Source organism: Melospiza georgiana, chromosome 2, assembly GCF_028018845.1.
Source record: "Melospiza georgiana isolate bMelGeo1 chromosome 2, bMelGeo1.pri, whole genome shotgun sequence".
NCBI classification, from domain to species: Eukaryota; Metazoa; Chordata; class Aves; order Passeriformes; family Passerellidae; genus Melospiza; species Melospiza georgiana.
This window is the reverse complement of record NC_080431.1, coordinates 68,755,452-68,773,618: the sequence shown is the minus strand read 5'-3', so window position 1 is coordinate 68,773,618 and position 18,167 is coordinate 68,755,452. Positions and strand designations below refer to the sequence as shown.

Genomic DNA, 18,167 nt, shown 5'->3' with positions numbered 1-18,167 from the left:
ACTCACAACTCTCTGCAGACTAAAAACCCTAGCCATGCTTCTGTCTCTTTAAAAGGTGTCTGAAACTTTTTTCCACTGCCATGACATCATCATCTGCAACAGAGAGGTTTTTTTGTCATTTGCCTCCTTCTACCAGAGCAGTTTATGTTGTAGTGCCTTGGGAGAAAAGCTTTGCCTCCCTAATCTTAGCACACTCTAATTTATCCTTTGAGGTGGTGGTCCCTATAAAGCTAAAACATATATTGAACTCGATTTAAAAAATTATTGTCCTCTGAAAATATTGAGGACTAAAGAAATTATTTGAGTGCAAACCTGAAATGATTAACCATATCACAATACAAGAAAAAAAAAAGTTACTTTAAAAAATCAGAATTTCAGCACATTCTATTTTTCATTCAACTTTAATAGAAAATATTATAGCCTAATATTTTAGAATGTGTTTTATTAAACATGAGGTTTGAAACAAAAAAAAATTCTGAACCAAGACAACAAAATATTATCAATAAAATTATAAAAAAATGTTCTTTTGGGACAGTTAGTTTTTAAAATTAATTTTCCAAGGCATTTTATTTATGTGTTGGGACAAAGGTGGGCTTTCTTTTTTTCATTATATAAGTGTTTTTCAGAAAACAAATGATTAAGTGAAATATTAAATGGAAAAAGTATTTAAATAGTTGATCATAGCAGGATTACTTAGGATATCACTGGATATTGATATTGAATTGATATTATTTTTGATATGACCTTTTGCTATATCATCTTGTCTATCTTGCGATGAGGTCTTACCCCAAGATTTCCTTTCTATGAATGTCTTCATGAACTTTTATCTGTGAAAGTGACAGAAACACCACTTTTTCCCTCTTATTCGAGTTAAACTTTTTCTTCAGGAGAAACACTTCCAGATTCTCCTACACCAAATATAATATCATTGACAATTCACAATTCAAAACAAAGATTCTTGGTAATGTCATTCTGAAGTGTGCACACCCCAAAACTATCTGCTTTATGTAGATATTCCTTCAGGTATTTGTAGCTGCCCTCTCACCATTCTGAGTTATGAATAATTCAAATTTTTATCAGCATCCCTGGTAATATATCTATAAACTGAAAAGATTTGTTTTAATTTATCTTAAAGTTTTTCTAGAAATCCTTCTTTCTTTGTAGCAATTAAGCAATCTCTAAACTATGCATATTTATATAGTTACATTTTTTAAATTGCATTTATGCATATATATTGATAATAAAGTGAAGAAAATTAGGGTTGACTTTACCAGATGGTGCAGCCTTTGCAAAGATATTTGTACAACATTCTTAAAATTATGTGTATATTGTAAAATGCTAATATGCATTCTCTACAGACCAGGAAAAAAAATCTATATTTAACTACCCATCTCCTCTGAAACAAGTTTTCAGTGAATGATCTGCAAGTTTTCAATACCTGTTGATACAATTGGAAAGAAATACACTAAATTTTCCTAGGGACTGTGCAGCGAGGTGTGGCCTTAAAGTCAGGTGTCCGGCGGGCAGAAGGGCGGCCAACACCCAACTGCAAATGTGTGAGCACCCCTCGGCGTGAGAAGGCTTCGGGCTGTGCTCACAGCGGACGGAATCGCTGCTGGCCGACAAGAGTAAAGAGTCTGGACACTCACTGGGGACTTGGCAGATTTATTGTCAACCAGGGAGTGACAGACACCCAGGCGTTGCATCTAACATGTCTGCCAGAGAGTGACCAAGAACAAAGGGCGCATCAGGGTTATAAAGGGGAGGAGGGATCTCAGGGAGGGGTTTACAAAGGACCAATAGGGGAAGGTAGGGGAGTGAACTTAGGATAACGGGCATGAGAGAAAACCCAATAGAAACAATGTAAAGGAGGGGCCCCGGAGCCACAGCCAATCAAATCTGGGCCCAGGGAGGAGAACAAATTCACATATAAGGAAACACAGGGGAGGGGAAATCATATAACAGAGAGGATTGACATAAACTGAGGCGGGAGTAACCGAGGTAACCAAATGACAGACAATACCATGGCGGGAGTGGCTATGGGAACATAATAACTGACAAAGCTAAGGCGGGAAAACTGGGAGGGCAGAACCAATACAGAAAATGGGGGAGCAACACAGAAAATGGGGGAGCAATTAAACAAACTAACAGAACACACTACAACAGGACTGTTGAAGTTTTAATGAGTTGGGCAGCATGAAAACACCTGCCATGAGGAAAATAATTTATTTTTTACTTAACACAACCTAGCATTTTAATATTTTATATACTTGCTGTAAATAAACTTAAAGCTTTTCTTTATTCCACATCTATCTGGGTTAGACAGCAGAAGAAACTATCATCCCAGTGTGGTGTGACAGATGCTATCATCCCAGTGTGGTGTGACAGATACACTTCAAGGCTATTCCTAAAATCCTAGAATTGTTGGAATTCAGCCAGTTCACTGCTCCATCAATTGCTGATAGATATTCTGTCATTGTCATACCTTATCTCACCATGCTCAATGCTGTTGAGCTCTCAGAAACATATTTCAGCAGTAAATGATTCAGCAAGCAGAGAGAAATGCAGAAAGCCTTTTATATGCTTGGAGCTGGGCATTAGATATGCAGGAAAGCTGATATGGTTTTTTCTCTGGTAGCACTTGAACTTAACTCCCCATTTCTGCACAGTCCTCTTCTAGTGTGTATGCTGAGAGACAAAAGATCTGACCATACCCTTAACTTTGTTGCAAATCACTGCTGAATTTTGTCTGGATTGTACCTGTCCCAGAAGTAGAGGACGTGTTTACAGCAGCACTTTAATTCAAAAAAAGAGTGCATATTTTAACTGAAGCTCCTCATCATTCCCCTTTTCTCTGCCTCGAGTAACACCCCAGAGCAGGCGTGGAGAATATGAAGGGGTTCCTGTTGGAGGAGCTACACTTGTATTTCAGTAGCACACTTAAGGCAGTGTAGCAGTTGGTAGGCATTCATGAATACAAACTTTCTTACATAGGTAGAAACCTTGTTTGTTAGAAGCTCTTAACATTTTTCTCAAGCTGTGATTTGTCATGTAGAGGGCAGTGCAAGAGCTGCACCAATACGAGTAAGTGACACTGCTGCTGCCTGGTAGCCAAGCTCTGTTTTCTTTGCTGATATATTTGTTTCCACTAAAAGCCAAAAAAAAAGCTCCAAAAATTTCAAGTCTTTGCCAGTCTCAACAATTCAATTATTGTATTTCTGAAAACAAGCATCTTCACCAGTTATTTTAAAGACATTGGTATTGTGTTTTCTTTGGGTCCTAATCCTTGACTGTTTGTAATCTCACTTATTAGTGACTTAAGATCATGTAAATTAATTCAAGAATAGCACAATGTTTTATTTTGTCAAATCCTTTGCATTATTTTACACTTAAAAGAATCACAGAAACCATGCTGTGAACTCAGTCACATAATGAGTTTCATGAAAGCTCTACCAAGACTGGTGGCATTTGGAATTTTTATATAATGGAAGAATGGGATGTTTTCATACAAGGTGAAGTTCTTAGCAGATTTCTCTGCAATTTGGTTCCACTTGAGACTTTTGAATTTTGTTTTCTTTTCACTTCAATAAAGTCAATAATTCTAGTTTGGTATCAGGCTACATTATAGTAGTAGTCTGTATTCTATATAATATTGTATACATATAGTTGCAAAAAAAGGTCAAATATTGCTGTAAAGGCTGAAATGCAACTAAGCAATAAAAATTAAATGTATTTGTCAACCTACCAAAGTTGGTCTGTATTTGTTAAGATGTGACTAATGAAATGCTTCTGCTGGAATTAAATTGCAAATGAGATGATATGCCAAAGTCAATAATACAGATTTTATTTAGCAATGAATCTTATGGAGAGAGAGAGAAAGAAATATAAAAGATAGAGGAGAGAAAATGAAAGATAAAGCAGAAGATACACACGGTCTATGGAAACAGCAGTGTCCTTTTTGTCTTTCTTCACCCTGGGCTTCTCGATTATGGGGCTCCTGAAGTCATTCAAAATTTTTCCCTACTTATACATTTTAGCCAACAAAGCTGATTTCAACACAGTTGCTGAGTTAACTGTCCTCATGACTCTTAAATTCTACATTCTTTGTGTCCATTATCAGCAATACATTCTTCTCCCCCAGGTTTGTTCCCCTCCCCCTAAGTCTGAGATAACATCCAGACAATAGTGCCAGGTTTATCTTATCTCCATTGTGGGGCTTACCCACAGAGCCATACTGCAGGGGGGATGTAGTTCTGCGATGGGCTGGTGGCCACAGATGCCCTCTGTCCCATAATTTAGGGTTATCTCTCTTTGACTGTGATATGTGTATGAGCAGTTTCCTCCTTACATAGTTTGCCAGTGGGAATTTTTGTCTGGATCATTACCAGGATGTGCCAGACCTCAGCTCTACTGGGCCTGGAATTAACACCATTCTGTTCCTTCATTGTGTACTTATCTCATGGCAAAGTCCTTCCGTGGCCTAAACAATGTTTGAGACAGGCTGCTGTGCTCTCTAAGTCCTTACTGTACTTTAATAAAAAAACTGAAAAGCTTAAATGATTCTTTTAAACTTTCCTCAGATTAAAATTTTGTCTAGTCAAAGTTAGTCAGTTTCATTTTTAACAGATTTGACTTTGATACAAAGCTGTTTCACCAAGGATTTTTCAACCAACTGTATTTGAGAGCAAAGCTAACAACATTGAGAAAGTTTTTTCTAATTGATGACATAGAATTGAATTAATTAATTTACCTGCAAAAAAACTCCTACATTTTTAACATAACCATGGAAATTCTGCAAGATACGTTACCTTGACTATTTCTTCATTCTAGAGTACATCAGGAATAACTTTATACATTATTATGGAATCTCAAGGTATTGGGTGGTTAGCTCACAAATGACACAAAGGAGGAGTTTCATCCTCATTTTTAAGAACTAATTTAGCTATCTGATAGTAATACAGATATCTTGTAAACTAAGACAAAGATCTATTCTCCATGCACAGTTGCAGTGCAACCAGCTGTGCATTTTAGAAGCTCAAGAAGACTTTTATCCTCTAATAGATTTCCTTACCTGTATAAACATTTATCTTTTGCGTTATTTTGTCGTAGTATTTTCTCAGTATTCTCAAAAGAGAGCTATTTTTTTCACTCTATTTTGCAGATTCATTTATTTTTATTTTTTTACAGATGTTACAACTAAGAATTGAGTGATACCTTAGCAGTTACAGAGCTACTTACTTACTTACTTTTCTTTCTTACAAACTTACTTTTGTTTCATACTCAGGAGACCTGAAGATGAGTGTCAGTAGTTTTTATTGTATGAAACTGGATTTTACTCAGCTTAGAGCAGCTGTTGGGTACCTAAAGGTATTTGTTAACATTTTTAGAGAGACAAAGATGGAGACTTTGCTGCAGTTTGCACTTTTGTAAATCGTATATTTGAACTTAACAAAGGGTATGGAATTGTAATAAATGTTCCATTACATGATGCACTGTGGACATGATCCATATACCACTGAAGCTAGAAGAAGATTTGTAATTGATTTAATTGGAAACTGGAGCTGTTCTTATCAGTCATCCATTACTAGGAGAATCGTACAAGCTTTTAGATAACAATGCTGATACATTTGATGCTGAAGTGTTCTGCATGTTAATGAAAATTTGCTGATAGTGCCATGTCTGTAAATAGCTTTTTTGTATCTTTTTATTTATATATAGAGGACTATGTTTCTGAAACTTCCAAACCTTCCCTTTGTGCTGCCAGTCTGAAGAAATAAGGTCCAGTAGTTTTATATAAATTCCTGCATTCATTGGGATTTACACAGTAACCTGTTCTGAGGGTCTCAACTCCTACAAGAAGTGCATGTCGATTGGATAGACAACCTCCTCTTTTTTGGGTTGAAAGGAGAGAATCTATTTCTGATGGCACCTTGGCTCTGGTATCACATGGCACCAGTGCTGATAGATTCAGTAGCAGTCCAGTCTGCCCTTTGTTAGACTAGTTGTATGTGTGCAAATGCAAAGACAACACATTGGATTTTCCAGGTTCCAGGAAAATCAGAATCACTACTAAACAGAGTTTTAGCTGTACAGTATACAGATAGAAAACAGCACCAAATTCTTATGCCATCAACAATAAATACCAATGACTGAATCACAAATAAGAAAAGTGTGATGCCACCTACTTTTTTAGTGCTTTGATAATATTAATGAATGGACTTGAAACTTCTGTATTCCTATTGAATGGAAGAACAAATAACTATCCTGTCAAGAAAATTAGAGAAAATCAATCCCTCTGCAGAAGACAATTTTCTCAATCTCTTTCGTGTTTTGTATGAAGTATAACACTTCAGAATTAACTGTGAAACAACAAACACACCAGTGTAAACTGATGGGAATCCTAGTTCAACAAAAGGTACTGCTATAATAAAGAGAATTTCTTCTTTCATGGCACAGATCTCAGAACATGTTGCTCTTCTCCTTAATAAATGAGAGAAAAATGTCATCAAGGAAAGTGATGTATTTTGAAGGAGTTTTATTGGTATTATTTTGAGATAGAAAGGTACAGTCCCATAAGATACTGGGCATTTCCAGAAATAAGTAAAAAAAGTGTTCAGTGGAAGCAAATGTTTGCAATGTGACATAGTATCCCTGCATGTTCTTATATTAAAAAAATAAAAACTTTAAGCTCATAGGAAGGTAGGATAGGGCCTCAGGAGGTCATCTATTTTAACTTCCATTTAGATATATATATATATATATATACATATGTTTCAAGATCATAACTGTCACACATTATTATCAGTTTCTGGATAAGTAATAAATAAATAAATAAATAAAGTAATAAATAAATGAAGTAATTAATAAGTCTGTTGACTCCATATGATAAGAAGAATCTTCCCTAAGAAGATCTGTCATAGCCAGGATCACTTGAATATATTAGGGGCTTGGAGTACATGATCACTTGTGGGTTTTTATGCTGCACTGAGAAGAAAAATATTTGAATATTTCATTTAGATTTGGAATCAAAGAAAAATCAGAACACGACTGTAAATTGAAATAATCTGACCATATTTTCTTCTAGGTTGTCAAAATAAAACCAACCTAAAAAATAAAATTTATTTTTTTAGGAAAAGCCAAACAGTTTGGTGCAACTTTAATTCTCTTAGAAAACTCTCCTCAAAAGAGAAGGGGAATCAGGAAATATAGAAGAGGTAAAAATTCCAGATATACTCTAAAAGAATCATAGAATCATAAAATAGTTTGATTTGGAAGAGATCTTGACGATCATCTAGCTTCAACCCCACTGCCATGGGCGGTGAACCTTCCACTAGGCCAGATTACCCAAAGTCCCATCCGGCCGGGCCTTGAACACTTCCAGGGATGGGGATATGGAACTGTTTACAGATTACCAGCAATTATTACACTTCTCCTGGATCAGGGGTGTCCATTTCAAAGGCAAGGAGATGTTTCCAACCAGATGCAAGTAATTTGAGAATCCTTGCCCTTTAGTAAAAATATTTCCAATTAAACTTTGTTAACTTTCTCAATTTTGTCTCATTCCCCAGCAAACACAATTCCCTTCACTATTCAAAATTATGTAGCTGTCATGGGTTATGTCAATGTTAACCTTCATTATACATTTTCAGTTATGGGTTTTCATGAATGGAACTGAAAACAAAAAAGGGAGAAAAACTCTGAGCAAGTGTGATAAAAGCCTTGTTATTAAATTGTTCCTTCTTATTCTGGCGAAGTCACAGTTTATTGTATTTTTCTCTTTCCGTATTAAACTCTGTATCTGTACTCTTTAATGGCATTTTACAGAAGACAGGTTTTAATTTCTAAAATTCTAACCTGCACTGAAGAAATTTTAAATGAGACTTTCTATTTTTTCTTCCTTTCTTTTTTACTCATGAGTATGTCTTCATGGTCATGATCTGGAATATTAAAGCTGTGTGACTGTAGGCTGTAGCACTACTGACATTTATTATGAATTTTCAACAAGGAAATGCAGGTGAAACAATGCCATTTTTTACATGCCAGTCCTTTTGACATATGTCTTACAACCACAGATTAGCACCTGTAAAATATTCAGACAGAATTACCTGCGTTTGGCGCCCCTATGAGCACAGATCTTACAACCCTACATTTTCACGAGTTAAAAAGCTTTTAGCAATTGTGATGGATTAGAAATCTTGGGCTTTTGTAAATTTTGTTACAGATAACTAATCTGTCTCTGATGGATGTTGACAATATATTCACATCTGATTAACTGATATATTTCTTGGGTTACAGTTGTTTAATAAAATAGTTTTATTTAAAAAGAAATGAAGCTATTTCTGAAAGGAGACAAACTTCTATCTATGACCTTTAGCAGTAAAAATCATGGTGAAAGGAATTCAATATGTGTTACATTTTAGTTTTATTTCTCAGGTTAATTAAACTTGGAAAAAGTTGATCATAAACTAGTTGCTTTTCTGTTGTCCTGAAAATATAAGGTGGCTTTTTTGTGATTATGTTAAAGAACTGGAATTAAAATAAAATATCATAGTGGTTCCCTGAATTCACTGAACTTCTAACTCCAGAAAATCTGCTCTCAATTTCTGCCTTTTTCCATATCTGAAAATAATTCCAAGATTCACTCTTGATCTCCGGTATATAAGGAAAGGCCATTCCGTAATATCAGTGAATTAATTCTGCAGTTAATAACAGCATCAGTCTAAATTAAAAATATTTTTAAAGTAGGAATGACAGTAAGAAATGCACTGAAGATTTTAATTCCCTTTTAAATGAATCTGGTTATACTAAATGTCACAAAATGGTGCTAGAAGAGAAAGACTTGCTACCTACCAAAAATAACCCTCAACCAACAAAATCAAACAAACTAACAGAAACTAATGGCTGGAAACTGAAACTTATCTGATAAAAGTAAAATAAAACATTTTTCTTTTTCTTCTGTGTACTGTGTTGTCTCAGAATCTGCCTCACATAAGGAGTTCAGGACTGTCTTCAGAAGCAAGGAGCATATTTCTGTAGTAGCAGTTATTGCTATGAGTAAAAAACTGACTGTGGTAACTAACTAGTGTCCTCACTACAGCTGTTCTGGAGAATTTTACTTTGTAACAAATGCAGGGCAGGCGTGTGTAACTACCATTCTAAGCCTCCTCACCTGTAGCAAAAGCATCTGCTTGATGCAAATGTCTTTGGACAAGATAAAGTCCTCAGCCTGTATAAAGCAAGAGGTCAGGTGGTGGTAAAATTGCTTTTTGGCTCTGAAAACTGGAAATCTCACATTAACAACTCGTGTGCACAAAAATCGGACTACTCAGGGTAAGCTACTGTCATGCTGAAGTGTTTGCAGAATCAAGACATAGATGATAATTGACAAGGATAATGTCTTCACTGTAGCCAAAGATGTTTAAAATACTGTTCATCATCACTGTAATTATAATATCTATAAAGGGAAATGTCAGAAAAACATGGAAAGTTATATTTGAGTCATCACTTGGTGAATTGGTTAAGAAAAGCAGACTAATGTGAAAATAATTTATATATCTGCAAATATTAAGTGATTGTATAATCTCTTCCACCTTGAGATATCCCTGTAAAGTAAATCTCACTTTAATATCTCCACTAATTTTCAGTTTAGTTCTGTTTTCATATATAAAGTAGGTATGTAATGTGTTTCAGGAATGCAATTACATTGACATACTACTATTGACATATAAATTTAAAATCCAGAGATGCAAGAGAACAACACAAGGATAGCTTGGAAAGACAGCTATGATCAGCAGATAACTGATTAGAAATATGAATATATTTTTATTTTCACAGTTTGAAGAAGGTAGCTAAAAGGTGTGAATAGAATTAGAATCAGAATCAGAATTAGGATTAATTAGAATTAGAATCAGAATTAGAATAGAGTACATAAGGAGCCTACAGCAGTCTACTACTTCAACTGTTTACAGGAAAAAATAAGAAAATTATAAATTATAAGGAGTAAGGACAGATATTTTTGAGGGTAAAAACATCAAAGTCATAGGAAGATTGCAATACTTGAATGCAAAATATGCATCTTATTGAATGCAAAATATACATCTATAAAATTTAAAGCACATAGAGGAAATCACACAATGGCAGTTCCTTAGTTTAGCAATAGTGATGCTAGTAATAATCTTACAAAGGTGTGCAAAGGAGTAGAGATTGATTTTATATTACCTTCCTCGTCTTCAGCTAAATACAACAGAACAAAATAAACACATATGAAAAATGTCACTGGAAAAAATAAAAGCAAAATTTTATACCAGCTGTGACAAATATAGCTACAAAAGAGGTGCTGCAGAGAAAAAAATGTGAGACTGGGTGGAGCAGAAATGTCAAAAATCTGAAGACTAAGAAACATTGTCAGAGCAGATATGGGATTTTCAGCAGGAAAGGAAAACAGTAGGATCCTGTTGTAAAATGTGCAAAGCAAAATGGGGGAACACATTAAAAACAATGGAGGAGGAGGTCAGAGAGAGGAAAGAAGAACAGATGATCATATTAAAGCTGAGGAAAGACAAATATTTCAGCAATGTAAAAACAAGAACAGAGATTAAAAAATATGTTAACAATGAATTATCTTTGTGTGGTCAAACACCAATCTGTATGTCAATCAGAAAACCTGAGTAAATTAGCTGAATGAGTAGTGCATAAGCACTCCTTTTATTTATCTAAATCTTCCAGGCATTAAATAAAGTTGTTTTCTTTTTTTCTAAACCTTCCTCATCTCTTGCCCAGAGAGTTCTTTATATAATTTTGGCTGATTTAAAGCTATTGCTTGTAGAAGCCACATATATTCAGTGTTCCAGCTTTGCATATGAATCTGTGCAATATGGAAAGTGGGTGAGCTTCTTGCAGGCTTAGTTAGGAGAGTGAGAGCAGAGAATCAAGCCAAAATTAGAGGTTTGGAGCACTTGCCCTGTGAGGAGAGGCTTGGAGGAAACGGGATTTTTCAGTCTGGAACAGTGGTGCCTCAGGATAGACATAATAGTTCCTAAACAAACATCACTGATCATCGAGGAGATGAAGCTGAGCTCTTCTCAGCTGTTCAGGCCAGGACAATGGACATAAACAGACATGTGAGAGGCACTCTGAGCCTGTAAGGAGAACATTTTCCCCATGAGGGAAGCTGAGCAGTAGCACAGGTCGGCCAGTCAGGTATTGGTGTCTTTGTTCTTGCAGGTGTTTCAAAACAAAGCCCAGAGAAATCTCACCAGATCTCATGGGAGACCCTGTACTGAGCAAGAAGTCAGACTCCATCCAGGCTGGAGACCTTCAGAAGACCCTTTGGATCTGAATTATCTTGTACCATTAGTCTGTGATTAGACTACTGCTGGCAGTAACCAAGTAGCTGCTTGGAAAACTGCTGCCTCTCCCTCAGTGCAAGCTGAATGATGCTTGTTACCTGCTAATTTTAATGGCTAATTTCAAGATATCTAATAATTCTACAATTAAAAGGGAAAAAATACTAAATAATCTTTCATTCTTTTGGGTTTTTTGGTTTTTTTTATTATTAAATAGGATAGTTCTTTCCCATTCCACTCTTCAGTGTATGTTTTTAAGCATTATAAATATGACTATTACAAGTAGTAAATATGGGTTCATTTAAATGACTTAAGGTCTTCTGAAAATAATGTAACTCTAAGACAGATAAAACTTCATCTGACTTTTTTAACCTAAGGATTTTTCTAAAAGGAACTCAGTAAATTTAACTTTCAGTGGTTTTGATGTGAAATTATTTATTTCTACACACGATATCTACTGGTTTAGTTGAATATATTAGACTGAAAAATTAATAACGTGATAAAAAGAATCCTGATATAAATTGGAATGCATTGGTTTTGAAAAATAATTGAGACTGGATAAAAGCTATTGGAATTACCAAAAATATGCTGCTTTAAATAAAAAATCTGTTCATTTCCTTGGAAATATGTTGTTTACCATACAAATGGTCCGATTTCAGTAGCAGGGATATGTGTTTATTGAAAGTACGTGAAGTGTCTATTTCAGGCAAAAAATGATCCGCAAATATTTTGATTTTTAGTAAAAAGTTAACTAAAATGTTTAAACCTTAAAAAATTTACTACTTCAGTTAATTGAAATTCTGAAGTTGAATAGTATTCTGTTTTAAAATACAGCTTATGAGAAATAAAAATGTTTTGTGCAAATGTATGACTTTAACAGAAAGTTAAAAAATTAAAAAAAAAATTTCACTTATTGCAACATTCTTGTTCATTTCCATCTTTTGCTAATTTGTACGCAAATTTTCCTTAAAAAAAAGTATTCTGGATGCATATTTTAGTAGTTACAAAATATTTACATAATAGCAAATAGATAAATAAACTAAATAGGAATAATGAAATCAAAATAGAAGTTTTAGTTCCTTAAAGCAGTTGATTGTTTTCATGTATATTCTGAATTCTTGTCATATTAAATGAGGATTAAATTCTCTAAAGACTTTATTTGAACAGGCATAAACTATTAGAGTATCAAAAAAGATGGATTGATATCATTCCCAAAACAGATGATTCATAGGCCAACTGGCAAACCCCAGATCCTATAAACCAGATGTCTTTATTTTCCTTCTCATTTTCTAGTAACACAAAGAAGTTCTCTGGGGATATGTGATGTACAACTTCAGATGGGAAAAGACAGAAGCTACTATACCTCCTGTGGAGGAATTCTCAAAGAATCACGGGTATGGCAATAAGCAAAAAGCTCATTTTTAATTATGGGGACATGGTTACTATTTAATGTACTCAGATTACTTTAACATATTCCAAAATTAGACTATTCCACAGGTGAAAGAAAAGGTGAATTGTTCCTTCCTGATCCCTCATGGAATCTGAATGAACATCAATGGTGGAGGCCAAGATGCTTAAGATGTACAGATAATTCCAATAATTATAACTGGTTTTAAGGCACATAATGAAAGAAGATTCAGAGCACTGTTTGAAAAGAATTACTTGTTCTATAAAAAAGAAGCATTGATAATAAAAACTAGAAACAGCATGTTTATTGCTCCACCCTCACAGTATTATAATGACAGAAAGGCTTATAGTTCTTAAACATAAAATGGGAGCAGGATATAATATAGTTGTTGGTGTGGTGACGTGTCCTGAAACATCAGCAAATGAGATTGGAATGCTTAGCTCTGTGGATGAAGTCGTGATAATTTCTGGAATAAAAGTGGGCAGTGCAGTATAGAAACACCAAGTCCAGATTTTCCAGGAATGTTGACGCTGCTGCAGTCAGTCAAATCCAGCTTGTAGGATACACTTCCTTCAAATTGTTCTGGATATTGATCTGTGACTGCAGTTCAAAAATTTCAAAGATACTGGTGTCATAGAATCATTGATTAGAATCAATAGAACAATTAGAACACTTCATGTTGGAAGAGCTTTTTTCAAAATATGTGATCCAAATCCAGATCAAAGCTCAGACATCTCCCTACTGTGCTGTGAAAAAAACTTGTTCCTCCTTTTCTTTTGTCAGCACTTTGCATCTACTCTGTCCATGCACAGCTGCAAAGTGGGGAAAGAGCTTTTCCTTTTGTCACCAAAGTTTCAAGCTTCTGGCTTTCTGCTTCCTGGCATCCTGCATCCTCTACTTGCTCAGGACCGGCTTCTACCTGTTGCTCCTTACACACAGTATGGGGTTCAGGTTCTGCCAAAGGATCCCTCAATCCCCTGTCCATCCCTTCTTGATGGTGGACAGTTTGCTCACCTCCTCCTATGCACCTTTCAGCTGGTGACTTGGTGTCTCTCCCACAGGGAAAGTGGCTTATGTCCCAGCCTCAGGGAGTGGCGCCAGGCATTGGAGACTGGGAGGATGTGTCAGGAGCTCTCATTCAAACTGGCCCTGCAAATTTGTCCCTGCAGTGTCCAACACTGGTGTGGTATTTTCTGAGACTTCCGTTGAAGGGAGGAATGATGAATCTGACTTCTTAGAAGGCTAATTTATTATCTTATGATGTATATTATATTCAAGAATGCTATACTAAACTATGCTAAAGAATACAGAAAGAATATAGAAGGCTAAAAGACACTAATGAAAAACTCGTGACTCTCTCCAGAGCCTCAACACAGCTGGGCTGTAATTAGCCAATAAGTAAAAACAATTGACACGAAACCAATGAACAATCACCTGTTGGTAAACAATGTCCAAACCACATTCCAAAGCAGCAAAACACAAGAGAAGCAAGTGAGATAATATTGTTTTCTTTTTCTCTGAGGCTTCTCAGCTGCCCAGGAGAAGAATCCTGGGCAAGGGGATTTTTCCAGGAAATATGACAGTGTCTCACCAGCTGTGGCAGTGCCACACAAAATCTCTGGGCATCAGACCTTCTCTTCTGGTCCCACCTTGCCATCTCTGTTCACTGTGTTCTCTGGTTGTTGGTACTCCAGATAATAAGGTGAAGGGTCAAAGGTGAAAATACTGAAATGCAGTCAGAAAATGCTGCTGGTCAGAAAAAGAGTGTGTGTCCAGGGAGCTACAGAGATGCAGGATATCAGATCTGCAAAAATAGGAGCTGCTACTATTGACGTTTCAGACAGCGGTAAATCTACATCAGCCAGCTAGGATGCTGGCACCTAAACAATTTTAAATTAAAAGGTTTGAAAAGCTGACAAATTACTAGAGATGGTAATTAAGTCTGTGAGGAGGTATCCTGTGTAAACCCTAGCTAGTGCCAGAAATACCAAATTCGCATTTTCATTCCTATATATCTATGGATAAGTATATATAGTCTATATTTAGAATAGTAGACTGAACCAGAGATCAAATTATTTGACTAGCACACACTTTCTTGAAATAATTGAACTACCAAAATCTCATATTGTCTATCTTACCCTTTTTTGTAAAAAGGTTTAAGCCTATCAGCATTTCTGAATATGGAAACATGTTGTTTTTAAATTACTGCATACAATAAATAGGAACTCTGTGTAACACTTTTAAAAACCTCATAAAAAGAAACAAACAAACAAAAACAAGATTAAGAAAAGAGAGAAGAGTTTCCTGTTTTGGCAAATGTCCTGCAAACTGTGAATATAGAATTCAAAAATAATTAAACTTGGGTGTTAAGATCAGCATTTTTCTCCTTTCTTTGATGTTGGGGTTCTTTTTTTTTTTTCTGCTTCTGCTTAAAAAAATCTAGCATAAGGCATTAGTTTGTGTTTGATATATAACTCATTTTGGAATTTCAATCTCTCCTTAGGGTAATGTTTCTGCTTACTAAATTTAATGCTTATTCTCTTTGGGAGAAGTGATATTTCTACTTTTTTAACTCTCATTCTCAACATTAAACTACAACATACAGAAGTTGACTTTTTCATATTTTTTTTTGTTATTTGTGTCACCTTTTGCACAGAAACCAAATAATCATTTTATTAATTAACTCTTCAGCACTAAGAATATATTTTTCTGTTCTCAGATCTTACCAGTGCATATTTTTCTATTGGACTTTCCCAGAAAGTATTTGCAATGCTGTGTACTATACTCTGTTCATACCTGCCAAAGTTGGTGTTCCAGTTTTTCTGGATCTAAGTGAGAGTAGAAGGAAAAGAAACTATAAGGTTTTTTTATTCTTTGCTAATTTCTATAAAGAAAGTTATGCACTAACCTCAAAATTTAAAATGCTATTCTAATGTCATGCTAACAACATTCTTGATTGGAGCATAGAATGGTCCATAGGAACTTTTTCGTGTGAATTTACCAGTGGATTTTATCTACTTCTCAAAGGAGATCCTAGCTGATGTCTCTCTTTACCACAATTTTAAGAAAGACACAGCAATTTTGACTAAAGGAAGAGAAAAGGTCTGGAAGTAGCACCCTCAAATCCAGAGCTACTATCTCTTCTAAATGCCTGGGTCTGAATAAATGGTCTGCAGTACAAGGTAGGAGTAGAAACCCTAGGGGCAAGGCTCTTCTCTTAAAATGCCACACAGAGGACAATAGAACTCCTGAACCCTTGTGGTGATGGGGGAAAATGTAAAAGAGAAAATGCCCTCTTTGATTTAAATTAAAAGAATGCCATACATCAGTTCAAGTATTCTTGAAAACAAGCTTAAAACAGAGTAATGACTGCAAATATCTGAACAGAATTTCAGTTAGATATGGGTAGAACAGTGTGTTTTATTACCAGACCAGGTAAAATGAAACTCCAAGTAATACATTCCTTGTGTTCCTCTAAAGACCTTTAAATTTACTACTGCTTCTCAATCCGTGTATCACACTTTATTGATCAAGTAACAGTAAGATCTTGCTTTTCCATGATTTCTTTTCTTTACTAAAATTTTATTTGGGTTTACATTTTCCTGGTTTCAGAAGTCCCCACAGTATAAGAACTGAGGATGGGGAGAAAAAACTACATTTCTCAAAGTTCTTTGTGAAGAGGTTTTTCTTCTTTTTTCACAGGGCAATGTGTAACCCACAGTGGAAGCTCTGAAACTCATATTTCCTCTCCCAGATTCTATCAGTTTAGTTTCTGATTTTTCTCCAGTACCTTTTCCTCAGAGGTGGATTGCTGTTTCTCTGTTACTGACAGAACCAAGGTGAGCTGCTGGCTTTGATTGAAACCTTTTAGGAAGACCACATAACACTGAACAACTCCTTGGAAACTCTGGGTTATGAACACAGAAACACAGCAATCTCTTAAATGGTCAATAGAAATAAAACTTATTGAATATTGAGCTTTAGCCAGACCTTGGCAGAGAGCAGAAGAGCATCACTTCAGTGACTCAGTGGTGGTACACGCCAGCTGAAGTTGCTTACTGTGGCTTTCTGGGCTCGTTTCTCAGTGACCGATCATTACGAAGAGTCCAAACAGTAAACCAGCATTGTTTTTAATAGGTCAGCTCAAATTAATTCTTCTACCAGAAAGAAAATTACCTTGCTGATACACAAATCTGCTGCTTGTTTGTTTTTTGGGGTATTTTCCATGAAGAACCCTCCCCAAAAAAATTGCCAACAATTAAGTTAGGACCAGAATAAACACAATGATAATCATTATATTAGAACTTGAAAATCTTGTAAATCCCAAAACAGATGCTGCTAGTCTCAAATAAAACTTGAGCAAAGCTAATCTAAACTCATTTAAACACTGTCAGTGCTGCAGTCACTTTTTAGAAAGCCTGGATTTAGCTTGGGAATAGCCTGGTATTGTCTCATTTCTTCTGAACCTTTATCATGGTACTGTACATTTCTAAAAGATCATGAAAAGGAAGGGAAAGGTAAATTCTGTTCTTTCTGATTCAATTCCTTTCTACAGTTCTTACACAGAGAGAGTTTTGGCCAAGTTCTCCTTTTAATGCTTTCTCTGTTAAGTGTCCCTACAGCAAAAAGAAATAATCCTTTCAGTCTTACATTTTAGGGCAAAAATGACCTTAAATGATGCATATCAGCTGATTCTCATGGTCAACCTGTGTAAGAAAAATGTGATGCAATTCCTAAACTGTAGCATAAGCAAAAATGCATTCATATTTTTATGTTGAAATAAAAATCTTTAATACATTACTGCAATCACACTTCAGTCAAATGACATACTGGGCATGATGCAGGTTCATCCATCCCATGTCTGTGCTTGACTGCTAATTTGAAATTTCTAATTACATTCTTATGATCTGGCTTCCTGTCAGACTGACAGCTACATAACGTGTAGGAGGATAGCTAGATGAGAAGGCTAATTATGAACTAAGGCAGCCAGGAAGGTGAGAGAGAGAGGAGGATTATTTTATTTTTTAATCAATATTATATTTTCTCTTGCACCACCCTCAGTAGATTGTGTCTTAATGAGATTCAGTCGTAATCAATGCACATCTAGCCATATTAAAGGTCAGATACTGCCTGTGTAGGGCATGTAAATTACAGGAAAGTCTTTGAGATGCCTTCCCTTCCTTTATTCCTTTTCTACAGAGTAGCAAAAGGCAGAAAAAACATAAGTTCTTCTATTAGAAGAGAGGAGGGTGTGTCTTTTTCCCCCCTTTTATTTCCTTCAATGAATGTAAATCAAAGCAGCAGAAAGAAGGCCAGCTGTGTTCCCTGTTCTGTTTTTACTAAGGTTTGATGACTACAGCTTTTTTCTTTTCTAAGGAACTATTCCATATGTTTCTGCTCTTAGACATGCTTGA

At 35.5% G+C, this 18,167-nt stretch overlaps 1 protein-coding gene across 6 annotated transcripts in view; it reads left to right on the top strand.

The window, feature by feature from the left end:
• CNTN5 (contactin 5) overlaps positions 1–18,167 on the top strand; it is a 610,938-nt gene that overhangs the window by 32,133 nt on the left and 560,638 nt on the right. Inside the window, exon 2 of one of the 6 annotated variants that reach the window (XM_058044088.1) lies at positions 12,639–12,739. The exons of the other annotated variants lie outside the window; for them this stretch is intronic. The gene's annotated coding sequence lies outside the window, so the exon portion shown is untranslated. The remainder of the gene's footprint in view (positions 1–12,638; positions 12,740–18,167) is intronic. 6 annotated transcript variants of the gene reach the window in all.